This window comes from Sarcophilus harrisii, chromosome 2, assembly GCF_902635505.1.
Source record: "Sarcophilus harrisii chromosome 2, mSarHar1.11, whole genome shotgun sequence".
NCBI lineage: Eukaryota > Metazoa > Chordata > Mammalia > Dasyuromorphia > Dasyuridae > Sarcophilus > Sarcophilus harrisii.
Window position 1 is genome coordinate 421,088,661 of NC_045427.1, and position 16,209 is coordinate 421,104,869.

The 16,209-nt window shown below is 39.6% G+C and overlaps 1 protein-coding gene across 2 annotated transcripts in view; it reads left to right on the forward strand.

Annotated features, from left to right (window-relative positions):
* Positions 1 to 16,209, forward strand: part of RALY (RALY heterogeneous nuclear ribonucleoprotein) — a 60,256-nt gene that overhangs the window by 29,113 nt on the left and 14,934 nt on the right. The window lies entirely within an intron of this gene.

Below are 16,209 nucleotides of genomic sequence, written 5' to 3' on the forward strand. Positions count from 1 at the left end.
CATTTGATTTTCTCAGTAATGAGCAAGGTGAAGGGAGAAGAGACTTGGATGGGGGAATCGGGTGACCTGGGTTTTAGATTCACCTCTCCTTTCACTTACTGGGTGAGTTGGACAAGCTGCTTCTTTCTGAGTCGCATTTTCTTCCTCTTTTAAAAGATGATTCCTAAGACTAGTTCTGATATTATCCCTATTTGTTGGCTGGGGAAGTTGAGTTCCAGAGAAGTTAAATCTCTCTCTCTCTCTCTCTTTGTGTCTGTCTTTCAACTTTTTCTCTTTCCTCCCAAAATTTTTAACATTCATTTAAAAAATTTTGAGATCCCACATTTTTGCCCTCCCTACAGCCTTTCCCCTACCCATTGAGAAGATAAACAATATGGTGCCCCTCATACACGTGAAGTCATGTAAACCATTTTCATATTACCCATGTTGGGGGAAAAAAAGGAAAGAAAAATAGAATGAAGAGCAGTATGCTTCAGCCTGCTAAGTCACACAGTTTAATGGCAAAACCAGGGCTAATCTCCAAGAGTATTTAATTATATTCTTTAGAATTATTTCTCTAATTTGTTAGAAATCAGTAATCTCTCAGTGATGCATAGATCATCCCTAATAAGCATTAGGGGAGGTTATTAGCAACAGATGAAATATAAAGAATGAAGAATATCCTAGCAATTAGAACTATTCAGGTATGAACTGTCAATCATCAAAACATTGATTTTTTTTTTAAATTAAAGCTTTTTATTTGCAGAATTATACATGGATAATTTTCAAATCTTTTGTTCTAAATTTTTCCCTCCCTTCTCCCCACCCCCTTCCCTAGATAGCAAGTAATCCAATATGTGTTAATCATGTGTAATTCTTCTATACATATTTCCACAATTATCTTTCTGCACAAGAAAAATCAGATCAAAAAAGAAAAAAATGAGAAAGAAAACACAATACAAAGCAAACAACAACAAAAAGAGTGAAAATGCTATGAAAACTGAGTTCCCTCAGTCCTCTCTCTGGGTGTAGGTGGCTCTCTTTCATCAGAAGATCATTGGAACTGGCCTAAATCATCTCATTGTTGAAAAGAGCCATGCCCATCAGAATTGATCATCATACAATGATCTCCTGGTTCTACTCATTTCACTTAGCATCAGTTCATGTAAGTGTCTCCAGGCCTCTCTGAAATCAGCCTGTTGATCATTTCTTATATAACAATAATATCCCCTAACATTCATATACCACAGTTTATTCAGCCATTCTCCAGTTGATGGGCATCCACTCAGTTTCCAGTTTCAGCAAAACATTGGTTTAATAGTTACTATGAACAAGGAACTTGTTAGTCACTGAGGTTACAGAGACCAAAAAATCAAAATCCCTGTCCTCAGGGAGCTTAAATTTTATTGGTGAAAGCATGTACACATGTAAATGTACATAATATAAATACAAGTTTAAGTGGGGTGAGGAGGACACCTCCTCACTTATTGATGGAGAATAAGGGCTTCCTATAGATGGAGTTGTCTGAAAAGAATTTTGAAGGAAACACTTGGTTTTTCAAAAGTAAGTTGTTATTCATATTTTCTGTTTCTTACATTACTACAGTACCCATATATCCTTCTCCCTCTCCTTCTGAAGAGTCATCCCATGTGACCAAGAAACATTTTTTTTTCAGAGAAGGGAAAAAAGTCAACATAGTTGATTGATATATTGAAAAAAGCCCTAAAAATGTGTGCAGTGTGTAATACCTATGTACTTCTTACTTCCTTGAAGGAGTAGATTGGGGATATCTTCTCATATCGTTTCAATAGAATCTTGTTTGGGCCTTATAATTTTGTTACATTTATTGTGTGATCTGGGCAGATCATCCTTTCTATTTATATTGTTGTAGTTCCTGTGTAGAAATATTAAATTCTTAGTGTGAAGACCGAGTTTCTCATTACTAGTAGTATTTAAGTTGAGGTGATAATACCACATGAAACAGAAGCTATATAGAGGCAATCCATGCCTTGGCCAGAGAATTGAATTCTAACTCAGAGATCTTATGATTCTATTGAAAAGACTATTCAGTTAATTGAAATGCTCCCCCTTTCCTGTATTGTTAATTGGAGGCTAACAGAGCTGGAAGAAGCAAGGTAAGAATTCTGGCAGCAGGTCTTCAGTGATGGGGCTTCTGGGAAGCACTAATCAGCCAGCATTGTTACAGCTTTCAGGCCCTCCTGTGGATGTGCTTACTTCCAGAGAGAGAAAATGAAGAAGTCACAGAATGTTTGTAAACAGCCAGGGAAACAGAGATGGGACCAGATGGTTTTGGGAAAGTTGACTTCAGGCCTAGGAAGTTTTTCTATTTCTTCTCTTAGGAATCAGAGTTATCCTGAGGTAGTTGAAGTTGAGGTATGACTATGAAGGGCAAGTCAGGGCTGGGTTGTAGTCAAGAATTCAGTTTGATCAAGCATAGTGATATTGGGACTTAGTTGGAAAATAGTTTTATATGCTCTTCGGGCCATCGGGAGATTTAGGTTCAGTCTCAACTTAATGCTTCATTTTGTTTCAGTTCAGTTTTCCTATTTCCTCTGTGTTCTTCTACTCTTGACTCTTCTCCTTAGTTTTTTCATCTGCTAAATCCAGGTAAAAACAGCCTTGCCAACCTCATAGAAAAGATCATGGGTGTGAAAACCATGCAGTGTTGTCAATCAGCAGCAGCAGCAGGTTCAGATTGGAGTGAGCCAGGTCAGGGTGTACCTAAAATATAGGTTCCTAAGAACACAGTTGTTTCAGTAGCTGGTACTTGCATGACTCTGGCAGATATTCCATGACAAAGCCCAGAGGTAATTGGCAGATGAAAGAAGAGGGCAGGATTTGGATAAGGGCCAGTTCTCCCATGTAATGGTGAGCCCAGCATAAAACCAGAGGAGTAGATTGAAGTAAAGCAAGGACAGAGGAACTTAGTCATTCGGAAAGATTGGAAGGCAAGGTCTGATTGGAGCTATCTGAGGTTCATTCTCTTTGAATCTTTACACATGGCTTTTCTCCCTCTCCCCCGTTTAATTTTTAATTAATTAATTTTTGACATTTATTTTAAAATTTTTGAATTTCAAATTCTTTTCTTCCTTCCTGGTCTTTCTGTATCCCTTGAGAAGGTAAGTAATATGATATCAGATATACATGTGAAGTCATGCAAAATATTTCCACATTAACCATGTTGTAAAAACAAACAAACAAACATGATAAATAAAGTAGGGGAAAAAAGTATGCTTCTCTCTGCATTGAGAGTTCATCAGGTTTCTCTCTGAAAGTGGAAAGCATTTTTCATCATGGGTCCTTAGAAATTCATATGGCTTTTCTTACAAATGATACTTTTTTTCTGGACTAGGACTTCTACCTTCTTACCATAATATCATATCATAGCTCTAGAGCTGGATGTGATCTCCGAGAAGGCTAGGCCAGCCTCTTAATTTACATACAAGAAGATTGGGACCCAGGGAGGTTTACCCCTTGGTTGTACTAGCACTAAACAGGAGAAACCAGCTGAACCTAGGTACTCTGACTTCAGAACCAGTATTCTTTCCTATGCTATTTTCTCTGCTTTCCCTATTCTCCCCATAGGCTTTCCTAGTTTACTGTGCCCCATTGCACAGTATCAGAACCCTTCCAGGTTTGTATTATGGATTCACAAGCCAACCCCAGTGTGCTTTATTCCACATGGGTGATTTTGAGCAAGTTACAAAATCTCTCTGGGTCTCAATTTCCTTATCTGTAAATTTAGAGGATTGAACTAAGTGGCCTCTGACATCTTACCTGTCACCTCTGTTGCCATCTGGATAGGTGGCTTATTTCAATGAGAGAGGGAGGTAGGGGTGGGGACCTTCTTTGGGATTTTTCTTTCAGCTTTTACCATAACTGTCAGTGGAATGATTCCCAGCAGTCTATCTTAGCCTCGGTTATTTAGTAAATAATAGGGGAAGAGAAACAGATAACTGGAGAAAAGGGCTAAGAATTTCAGGGTCTGATGAGAACTTAGGACTTCTAGCATGACCTATTAAGATCCATTCGATGTTAGGTTCTAGTATTGTCAAAAGAACACTGGACTTGGAAATCAAGAGACCTGAGTTTGATATTGATGAGCTCTACTTAGGACTGTTAGCAAAGTTTAGAGCCTAAGCTCTTTCATTTGTGACAGGGAGGTGATTTTTCTTACTGCCTGCCTCATAAGATTTGTAGTCAAGATGCTTTTGTACGATTCACAGAGCTTCAGAAATGGACATTTTCTTTCTGTAAACTTTAAAATAGATGAGCTTTTTTTTTTCCCTTCTCTTTGTCCTTCTATAAATCATCCAGCATTTGTCAAGTTTGGGATTGTGTGTCCAGCATAGAAGAGAATATATACAAAGCAGAGTCATTGCCTGTAGAGCTTAGAGAGCTTGAAGAGAAAGAAACAAATGGAGAATATTACAATATGTAATGTAATCCAGCAAAATAATGTTTTGGTCATGTATACTTATTGTGTATCTAATTTATATTTTAATGTATTTAACATCTACTGGTCATCCTGCCATCTAGGGGAGGGGGTGGGGGGTAAGAGGTGAAAAATTGGAACAAGAGGTTTGGCAATTGTTAACGCTGTAAAGTTACCCATGCATATAACCTGTAAATAAAAGGCTATTAAATTAAAAAAAATATATGTAATGTGATCAAAATGACTTGTAAGGTCAGGAGCATTTGTCTTTTATAAAGAAAATTAATTGTTACTAGTATATTTTGTTTTTATATTATGTTCATTTATTAATATATCCATCTCCCACTCCCCAGAGAGCCATTTTCTTTTTTTTAAATAATAAAAGCTTATTTTTCAAACCACAGGCAAAGATAGTTTTCAACATTCACCCTTGCAAAATGTTTCTTCTTCCCTCCTCACCTTCCCCTTCCCCTACACAGCAAGTCATCCAGTATGGGTTAAATATGTTCATTTCTTCTAAACATATTTCCACATTTTATCATGCTGCATAAGAAAAATCAGATCAAAATGGGGGGGGGGGGGAGGAATGAGAGAGAAAAAACAAGTATGCCAACAACAATTTAAAAAAGGTGAAAATATTTATGTTGAATCCATATTCAGTCCCCACAGCCTTCTCAGAGAACCATTTCTAATAGTAAAGGAAAAAGGAAGAGTATTGGGAAGCAGTTCAATAAAATTAATCAATATATCAGTCAAATATAACAATATATACAAGGTTTTATAGACATAGCATCTTGGCTCCTTAACTCTTCTACCTACCTCTTGTGTATAAAGAAGGGAGGGAGATATATTCTCTGTATTTTTTTTTTTGAGGTAACCAAGATTGGTCATTGTAAATTACAAAATGTTCTTCTTCCATTTTTTCCCCATTTGCATTATTGTCATTATATATATTTTCCTTGATTTGCTTTCTTCATTTTGCTTTAGTTCATATATCTCTTCCCCTTAGGTCATTGTCATTTTTCATGGCATAATTCATGGCATTTTCTCCCCATTTATGCACCATAATTTGTTTGGCCATTTTCCAATGGGCATCTATTTTTGTTCTTTGCTACTACAGAAAGTGCTTCTGGAATTGTTTTGGTATATGTAGAGAAAGTTTCTATCCTCTAGGAACTGACATTTTATTGGGGTTGAAAGATGTACACATGTAAAACAAAATATATATAATACATAGTGAATTGGAATGAGAAAAACAGTAGTAGCTAAGGAAATAAACTTTTTACATAAAATCTTTATTTCTCGCTTTGATCTTTTTAGTAGTAGGATCTCTGGGGTAAAATGGGGATTTTACTCACTTACTTTGAATAATTCCTTTTTTGGGGAAGGGGGTGGACCAGTCCATAGCTCCATTAGTGTGCCTGTCTTGCTGTAACCCCTGCAACATTAACTGTTCCCATTTTTGTCATCTTTGACAATTTGCTGAGTGTGGGCTGGAACCTTAGAGTTATTTCCAGTTCTCTTATTAGTCATTTGGAACAGTCTTTCATATGGTTGTTAATAGTTGGCAGTTCTTGTGAGAACTGTTTGTTCATCTCCTTTGACCACTTATCCTTTGGGGAATGTATTTGGGCTTTTGGTTTTCAGGGGGTTTTTTGTTTGTTTTTTTTACTGTTTGGAGTGTTGTCTTAATAACTCTAATTTGCTTGCATAGCCCTTTCATTTTCATTATTTTAAAGAGTTCTTACAATAACCCTAGGAAACAGACACAGCTTCCATTATCACTCTTATTTTACAAAGAAAGAAACATGTTTAAATAGATCTCCTGCCCTCAAAGTGGCTTTTTCACTATATTTTGCTGCTTCTCCCTTTTAAAAGAAGAAATATTTAGAGAGTAAAGTGTTCTGCTCAGATCCCGAAGTGTCGAACTAGTAGCAATGGATGGAGGTTACAGGGAGGTAGATTTAGGCTTTGCTAGTAAAGAAATACTTCCTAACAGAACTGTCTGTGAGTGCAGTATGTTACTCTGGAAAGTAAAAGGCTCCCCTCTCACTAGAGATCTTCAGAGGACTCCTGCTGCAGTATGGGTTGGTTTTTAATACCCTTCCCTTTCTCAAATTTACCTAAGATGGGAGCCCACACACATACACCTTTTTTTGGTTTACAAAACACTTTGTTGTCATTATCTCTTCCTGATCACAGCTCATGTTCCCCACAGCTCTAGACTCACACAGGGGGAATTCTCTTCCATAAATCATCTATGGTTCATTTGTCCCCATTTGGAACCAGCAACTTCTGAAACTAACTCAGGGCTAAATTAGCCATTTCCGGGCCATCTAGCAATCTAGAAGTTATCAATACGTTTAGAATCTGCAACATCTATTTAGGACAAAAATGAATAGTAGAGTTTCAATTCTGCATTTCTTCCTTGTCTAGAATAATTTGAGGCTTGTATCCTTCAAATAATCATGCCTCTAATGTGGAAGGCTTGGACAAATTTTCTGCAGCTAGAAATAAGGAAAGATGGGATTTGGAAGCTTGGCATGTCTTCATCCAATTTGATTCATTTCTGCCACTTTTTTGCTTTCAACAGCAAATATGTCTCCTGTACCTGCCCTGCTTGCCTTGGGATCGGTCCACTGTTGGTTACATATCTAAATTCTTGCTGTTGTAGCTCTCACTTTCCTAGACATCCTCACATCTTGTAGCTATTCTACTTTTGAGAAACTTCTGTCTCCAGTCAAAGGGAGACACAGCAGCCTGGTTGGGAGAGAGTAGAAAGGTCTTCAGCATGTAAAAGAGCCAGGAGAACTCTGGTCAATGGAGACCTTGCTCTTTGCTAATAAACACTTGTATTTTCTTCTTCTCCACTATCCATTCATGTACCCCGGAAAATGTAGTCCTTTCCCTTTTGGGCATGCTCTTCATTTGTTTATATAGTATTTCTTGATTTATATAGTATTGCTTGGTTAAAGCATTTCATATTCATCATCTCTTTGCAAAAGCCCTACAAGGTAGTAGGGCAAAGAATGTTCCCATTGTACAGATGAAGAAATTGAGATTCAGAGAGTCTTGAGTTCAGTTTTTAGTGCAAGCAGAACCTTAACTAGAAATCTGTTTTTTTTTATTACTCAATTCAGTATTCTTTCATGACATCATCTTAAGTACTTTAGGCACCTTTCTTACTGATCTTTAGTAATATGAGTCTTAATCCTTTCTATCTTTTTTCATTTAGTTTTTAAGAGAATTTTTTAAGAGCGTGGGATAGATAAATTAAAAAAAAAAATCCTAAGTTAAAATACAGTTTGTTTCTATCCCTAACTTCTGTATGTTTTTGGACAGGTTACCTCTTTTCTCAAGATTTTGTTTTCCTCATTCCTAAAAATGAAGAGATTGGACTGTGTGGACTCCAAGGTCAATTAGAAGTGACTAACTTGGGTCCTTCTAATTCCAAGTCGTCTTCTTTCTACAGCATCAAACTCTCGCCCTAAGTCAACATACATGGTTGAATCGAACCCAAACCCCCATAGAAGATATTTTTTGAACAGGGGGTCCCTGTAGCACTGTTTTCTATCTAGTAACACTCCACAGTCATTCTAAGGGGTGTCTTACTCCTGAGAAAAGACTGAGTCTTGAAAGATGAATAGAATTTCAGTTGATAATCTATCCAGAATGATAGTGTGAACAAAAGACAGGGAAGGGAAGTATCAAGAGACAAGGATGAAAATGAAAAGATCCTCAAATGGGGAACTACTAAGCCAGTACACTAGAAGTCTTCACTTCTACCCCCTAGTGAAGAGTAATACATGGGAACGGAGCCTGATTTTGCCCCCAAATTTTGATATTTTGCTCCTTTAAAAAAAAAAAAAAATTTGATGACCTCTATCAAGGCTAATCCTAATGGGTAGTGGGATGAGATCTGGGAATTGTGGGTATTCGTTTCACAGACTCCTTTTCTAGAATGATCCCAGCTCAAAGCACTTAACTTCTTAGTTAAATCAGTATTAGAATCCCCAGTGTGCCACTAACTCTGGGTGACCTTGAAGTACTTTGCCTCTCTGATTCTGCACAATGATGGGCTGGATCCAGTGGTCTCTGAAGGCCCTTTTAGCTCTGACACTGAATTTCCAAATTTATGGCTTTGAGATCACAGGAGGCACTTTGGGAATTCTCCTGAATGAAAATCAGCTAAAGGATTGCAGAGGAACTAGTTCTACCTTTACAAACTGAGAGATAGTATGTATGGGCTATCCACCAAATGTTGAACACCACTAAAATGCATTTACTATTCAGAGAGAATCATAGATTTTAATCTGGAAGGGAGTTTAGCCTGTTTGAGTTAAAGTTAGGTTAAGTGATTTGCCCAAGACTACATAGGTAGGATTTGAACTCAGGTCCTCTTGACTCTAGAGTCAGTGCTCACTTTTCTGTTTTCATGCTGCCTTCTCCCTCTGTGGGAGGTCACTTTAACCTTAGTCTCCTTCATCTGTAATATGAAAGAAAAAGATGATCTTTAAGATCCTTCCACTTCTCTCAGGCTTTGAATATTGATGAAAGCCACTGTAGGGAAGGACTCAGAATAAGAAAATGGGCCTGCCTTATCTTCACATGTTTTAGGGCTGTGATCATAACATATGGGTAGGGCCCCAGTGACCTTTGTTGCATGTCAGCCATGAGACAGGATGTGACAATCTGAGTTAGCTCCTGGGGTGAGATTTTTCCAAGCCATATTTATGAAATAAAATCAAACATGGCAGGCAGGGTAGAATCTGATGGATGCTGGCCTGGTGAGGAGGGCAGCCCCTTCAGGAACTTCCTGGTGTTTTTAGGGAGAAGGAGGAATGTTGTAATGAGGAAAATATTGATTTCCCCATAAAAAAGATTTTAATCAAATGCTCCAGCACCCCAGGGAATAACAGCTCAACCTCAGCACTAGATTCTTCCCCTTTCTCAAGATCTCACTGGCTGGAACCCTTTTGGAGGTTCCCACCCCTTATCCATCGCTGAGAGTGAGTTAAGTGAGATCCCAGAGGTGCCCAAATGGTCTCAGTCAGGATCCCAAGGTTTGGGGGTCAAACCCAAGCCTTTTCATGATGGGGCGGGGGGGAAACATTTGGTGTCTGAGAATATATGTAGACCTGACTAGAAAACCCGGAGCTCTCGAGTTTCAGTTTGCTTTTGAGGCTTCCCCTACCTCAAAGCCTCTCACCATATTTGCTGTCTGGTGAAAAGGATCTTAGCTTCCTCATCCAAAAAATGGGCTCCTTTTTTCCCATTCTGCTTAGTAAAAGGAATATCTGGTGGGCTTTGGCTGGAGGAGAGAACTGATGACCTAGTTACCACCTCCCATCTTGTAACCTTGCTCCATAGCATGACTGATTTTTAGAATATTAATGAGCTTAGGAGGGAGAGAGAGAAAATTAAAGGCTAAGAGGAAAAAAAGGAGAAAGAATATGTGGAAAAGAAGAAAGGTAATGATACTGAAAGGGAGATAAAGGAGGGAGAGAACAAATAGGAAATGCAGGAGAGAAAATGGAAGGGAGGTGGGGATAAAGGGAAAGAGGGAGGGAAATATTTGAAGAAAAAAGGAAAGAGAAAGGAAAAAAATAATGAATATAATAAAATACAAAATAAGTGAAAATTCTACTGAAGTTATGTTGGGGTCACAGTAGTAGCTAGAGGGCTGGCTTCTGAGCTACAAAGACCTGGATTCAGGTTAACACCTCTGACAGATTCTAGTTGTATAACTGTGCAAAGCACTTAACTTCTTGGTGCTCTGGGTCAGGAGTGTCAGTTTTGATTAAAAACAGGAATCATTAATCCATATATAAGGATCCATGAGGATCACAAATTGACTTATATTTTGAAATGTAATATTATCTATTTTTTTTCTTTGTGTTTTTATTTTGTTAAAAAGTTCCTTTTTGATACCTCTACTTTTGCCTAGAGCCCAGATATGGTGGTCACCTACCTAGAGGAAGAAGGAGTGTCCTCACATTTGTCAATATTAATAAAATCATAGCTTCAGTTTTCAACTCTGTGATGTATAGAAGGCCTTGTGTTGGGAGAGATACAAAGTTTAGAGAAGTCAAGTGCTCAGAGTGAATCTGGAAGGAAAACATATGATATATGTTATCTGATAAATGCATTTTTTTTTACATTCCTATGATTTCCTCATTATAGGAATCCTTTAACATTCCCTCTGCCACTACAGATTGGCATCATTGCTCCAATTTAGGGTCTTAGAGTTGCTACAGTGCCAAGCGTACTGAGAGAGGTGAGGTCACTGGCCCACAGTCTCAGAGCCAGTACATGTTAGAAGCAGGCCTTGAACTCAGGTCTTCCTAATTACAAAGCCAATCACATTGCTTATAAATTGCCATGCTGAGGGACCAAAAATGCCTTTGGGAATCTCAGGGAAGAGCTCATTACCTGCTGATGGATCAGGGAAGGCAATGAGGAAGAAATGGCTTTCAGGTTGGGCTCTAAAGGGTGGGGTTTACCTAAAAAGGGGGGAAGAGAGGAAGTTAACCCTATTCCTCCTATCCTCAATTATCAGCTCAAAATCAGACATTCAGGATCCTGGTAGGTGAGTTCCTGAAGTTCTAGAGACTGGAATGATTATGGAAGAGATACAGCAAGGACTCCAGCTTGCTACTGCATAGTCAAGCTCCCTTCTGGACTGGAGACATCCTGGGAGGAGGGAGGTGCCTGAGGATCAGTAAATGAGTTATGTTAAAACAGGGTGGATTTTTGTTGTTGTTATTTTCACCCTCTGTAATTGGAACTGGGCACCTCCTGGCCACATGACAGATGAGGGGCCTAGTGGGGCATTTGTCAATGCCCAGCTTCCTAGTGGGAACGAGGCTCATAAGTCACAACTGACAAATCTTTTAATGACTTTTAAACATCATTTGCAGGGAAGAATGGCTGTGATCAAGAAGGGATGCTTTGTGACTAATCATGCCTGGGATCCCTGGCATTCGCTCCTGGGGAGCAGCAACCTCAAGAGTAGGGATTTCAGAGGATAGTATTTCCAATGGGGATAGAGCTGGGACAGTCCTTAGCAGATCTCTTTGTATACAGACCCTCAGAGCTTCCCCTATCTGAAATGCCCTCCCTCCACACTTGAACCCTTAGAATTTTTAGCTTCCTTCAACGCTCAGCTTTGAAGAAAAATTTTTTCTCATCCCCTTAATTATAGATAATTTCTCTCCAAATATGCTAGTCTGTGTTCCATCTTTCTCCCACCCCATTCCTCACTCCCTAATTACAGAAGGTAAGCTCTTGGAGAGCAGGGACTATTTCATTTCTGTTTTTGTATTCCCAGTATCTAGCATAGTGCCAGGTACACAGTAGGTCTTTAATAAATGCTTATTAATCAGATTGGCTTAGAGAGGTAGGGCAGGTAATGTGTAGCAGGAAAGGTAGAAAGGGGATAGGAGAACCTAGAAGTAGAGCCCTGGGGTTAGCACCTCACTGAATAAATATAGTGGAGAATAAAAAAGCTTTTTGGGAAAATTGGCTGATAATGATCATCTGGGCATCACTAATAAGATGACTGAGTCCTGCACTACCAGAGGATTTGAATGAGATTAATAGATGCTCCATTAGCCACAGTTTTGGTAACCAGGCACCTTTCTACCAAGATGCCTCCAGTGACTGAACTACCTAATTGCCTCATTTTCCTTCTAAAATATTTCCTACCACAGAAAACAGTTACTTTTCCAACATCACCCATTTAGGCTTAATGGCCTGGGCTGGTCACACTCTGCTGACCTTGAACTTCTGGCCTTGAGTTCTGAGCCAGGCCAGAAAACCAGAGAGGAAAACATCTCAAACTGAGAGTTAGAAGCCCTGGGTATGAATGCTGTGTCTGCTACTGCTGTATTACGCTATGTGACTTCAGGCAAGTCATGTTCTCTCTATAGACTTCAGTTCTTCCCTCTCTAAAAATAAGGGAGTGGTGTGGTGATGGAGTGTGCCTGTCTGTCATGTATTTCGTCTAACTACCAGCTAAGTGTGACAGACTCATCAACAGAGGTCTGTCTACTGATGACTGGGTTTAAATTTTTTCAGCTATGGCAACTTCTAAATGGATATACAAGACATAAAGGGCCCTAGGTCTCTACTGATAGAAAGATCAGCCACAGTGGTACATGGTCAAAGTATTGATGTAAATTAAAGTGACTGGATGTGTTTAAGGAAAGAAGATGTGTCCAAAAAAATCCTGAATTTAAGTCCCAGTTCTGATGCTTATTAGCCATATGACCCTGGTCAAATCATTTTCCTCTGTTGATTTCATTTCTTCATATTTGAAATGGGGGTGATGGCCTGATTCAGTAAACTTTAAGGGTTTATTAAAAAGATGGTACTGTGCAAGGGGCTGGAGATGCAAAGACCAAAATAAAACCGGCCCTACTCCTAGAAGAGCTTATATCCTAGGAGGGAGATAAAGCCAATACAGCACTCACACGGGGAAGCTAACAGAATGCAGTATGAGGAGGAAGTGATAGCTGAGCTTACCTTGAAAGGAAGGCAGGAGAGGAGGAGGAAGGGGGGGAGGGGAGAGCCCTCCAGGCAAGGGGGAAGATAACAGATACGTGGAGACTGGGAATAGATTTGAGTTCAGGAAATAGCTCTTGTCCAGTTTGCCCTTAAGAGTACATGAGGGAAAGTCATGTGAAATAAGCCACAAAGGTAAGTGGAGGCCAAATTATGGCAAGCCATAAACAGCAGACTGAGTGGGTTGGGATATTACTTAGAGGCAATATAAAGCTACTTGAAGGCTCTTGAGGAAAGGAGGCTTGTGAACAGAGAGCCATATCTTAAGAAGTTTATTTTGGCAGCAGTGAAAAATGGATCAGAGATGGGGGAGAGACTAGAAGCAGGGAGGTCAGTTATCCAGGGAAGGCTATTGTAGGAAAAGCTATAGATAGATGTGTTAGATGTTATTAGCCTTAAAAGGCCTTTCCTGTTCTAACACATTAAGGTGTCCCACTCCATTATGGCTTCAGGTAGGTTGGGTCATTTTAGCCGTGTCTGACTCTTCCTGACCCCGTTGAGAGTTTTCTTGGCAAAAATCTGTAGTAGTTCTCTATTTCCTTCTCCAACTCATTTTACAGATGAGGAAACTGAGGCAAACAAAGTTAAGTGACTTGTCCAGGGTTATCACACAACTAGGAAGTATCTGAGGCTGCATTAGAACTCAGGCCAGCACTCTATCCACAGTACCACCTAGCTTCCCTAGGAGTTGCAGATAAAGGCTATTTTAGGGGGGAGCTGCTACCTTTGCAAGAATACAGTCCAAGTTGTGGAGGTCCTGTGAGATGAATTTGGGGGTTACACTGGGAAGTGTGAAGGATTTAGAATTGATTCTGCAGATATTAGAGAGCTATAGAAGATTTTTAAGGTATCTGACAACAAGGAATAGAAGTAATCGCAAAAGGTAAAATAGATACAAAGTAAAGCAATACAACTAGAATTAGAAAGAAAATAATTGGGGAAATCATAAGGGTCTGATATCCAAGATATACCTTTAGGGACTAATATCCTCAAAACCCATTCCTCAGTGGATTATCAAAGGATACAAAGAGTACTCCTAAGAATTATATACCATTAGCAACCTTGTAAAAGATAACTCCCAGATAGCTAACAATGAGAAAAATAGACTCAAAACAATGCTGATCTCCCACTTTGCACGTGACCAATTGATTGGCAAAGATAGAAATAATGTTGGCAGGGTTTGGGGAATGTATGTAGATTGCTATATTGTTGGTGAAACTATAAATTAGTTTAACAATTATGAAAATTTGGAATTAAATTGAGAGTAACTAAAGCCTTCATTCCCTTTTACCTACCAATCCCATTGCTAGGAGTCCACCCCAGGCTGGTGAAAGATTAAAAAAGAAAGACCCTTTTCCTTAGACACCAGAATACTCACAGCAGCATTTTTTTGTGGAAACAAAGTAGGTGGCTACCTATTGGGGAGTAGCTAAGTAAACTGTAGTGATCAAATGGTGTTGAGATGTTTTAAAAAAAAAAAAAAAAGAAAGAAAGAAAGAAAGAATATGAAGAATACAAAGAAGTGTAAGAAAGGCATGGACCAACTAATAAAAAGTAGAGTAAGCAGAACTAAGAAAACAGTACACAAAAACTACAGTAGTGTAAATGGAAAGAACAAGAATTGGGGGAGGGGAGCAATTGAAACTAAGTGCTTGTGTAACTCTAGTGAGCAAGCTTTGACCCAAAGAAGAGCTATGAAACTAAATCTCCTACATTCTTGGGAGGGGGGATCTATGGGTGTAGAATACTTCATAGAACACCAGACTTGATAAGGTTTTACTGAATAGCATTTTCTCTTCTTTTTGTTCTTATTATAAAGTGGGGATGGAGGAATAAAAGATGAAAATAGAAATAGTAATAACTTTTTTTCAAGAAGGTATAGGAATCTAGAAGAGAGAAAATTAAAGAATGTGAGGCGTGATGTCTCTGGATAGAAAGAATTGGCCCTTTTAGGAGCTTTGTTTTATAGCTCATTGGATTGGGGTGGAGGAAGGACAGAAGAGCCAATATAAAGTGAATCATACAAAGTGATCCCCGTGGGCCCCATATTGACTTGGAAAATCATAGATTAACATAATATATGTTGTACTATTTTGTCTTAAATATTTCGGAGTTATGTTTTAATCCGGATCTGCAGTGGTTCTGGCCAAATGAGTGTGCCATCTCTGCCCTCCCTGAGAGCATCACTGGAATCCTGTGTACCCAGGGTTTCACGTTACTCTGCTACTTCTCTGACTTAGTAAATCCCATTCATTTTTCTCAAGCTGGGTGCTTGTTGCCATCAAAATGGCTAAAATTTCGACTGAGGAAATGGGTTTGTTGGGGGGGGGGGGGTTGTAGCAAAAATGGGCTGTGTCCTATGAACTATAAATTATATTTCAGATTATTCGTCCTATGGGAGTGTCAATCAGCTTAGTTCAGCCAAACTGGTCTAATGGCTGCCCCTACAAGGACACTGACTCCCATCTCTAGGCCTTTGTACAATTCAGTTCCTGTGTCTGGAATGGACTCTCCTCATCCTTAAGAATCACTTGTAGAATCACTGTCTCCATTTCAGTGCTCCCTCCTCCACGGACCTCTCCCTCCTACCCCTCCCAGAGCTCTGTAAGGATGCCTCCCAGTGTGCCGGAAAGGCGCTTCACTGGCCCAGCCCAGGCGCTCAGCCCAAGCTCAAGCCCTGGCTCTGCCAGCAGGAGGCACGTGGGCTGGGTGGGTCTCTGGGAAAGCCTGGCCTTGAAGGTGGTCCCGGACACTGGCTGTGTGCTCAGGCGCCCCTCACAGCCTCTCTGGGCGCCATTCTGCTCATTTATGTTATGGAAAGAATAAAAGTAGTGGAGGGCAGTGCAGTGTGGTGAAGAGGGGGCCAGCCTTGCAGTCAGGAAGACCTGGATTCAAGTTTGCCTCTGACACATCAGCACTTCCTCACTACAGCCCGGTCTGTTAACCTCTCTGTGCCCCAAGGCAGCTCTCCAAGCTCCCTAAGTGGCAGAGGTGGCATTGATCTGTGGAGTTTCCATGCCTGGAGTTCCCAACATTGATGAGATCACCTCCCCCAAAATAGCATTTACCTCACTGGGAGCTTGAAAGGATCAGATGAGATAATGTATGTAAATCCCTTATAAACTCAACTGATGGCAATTCTCAATATGGGGTGGAGGGAAAGAACTTCAAATTTGGAGTAAAAGGACTTCGTTTCCATTCTTGATGTT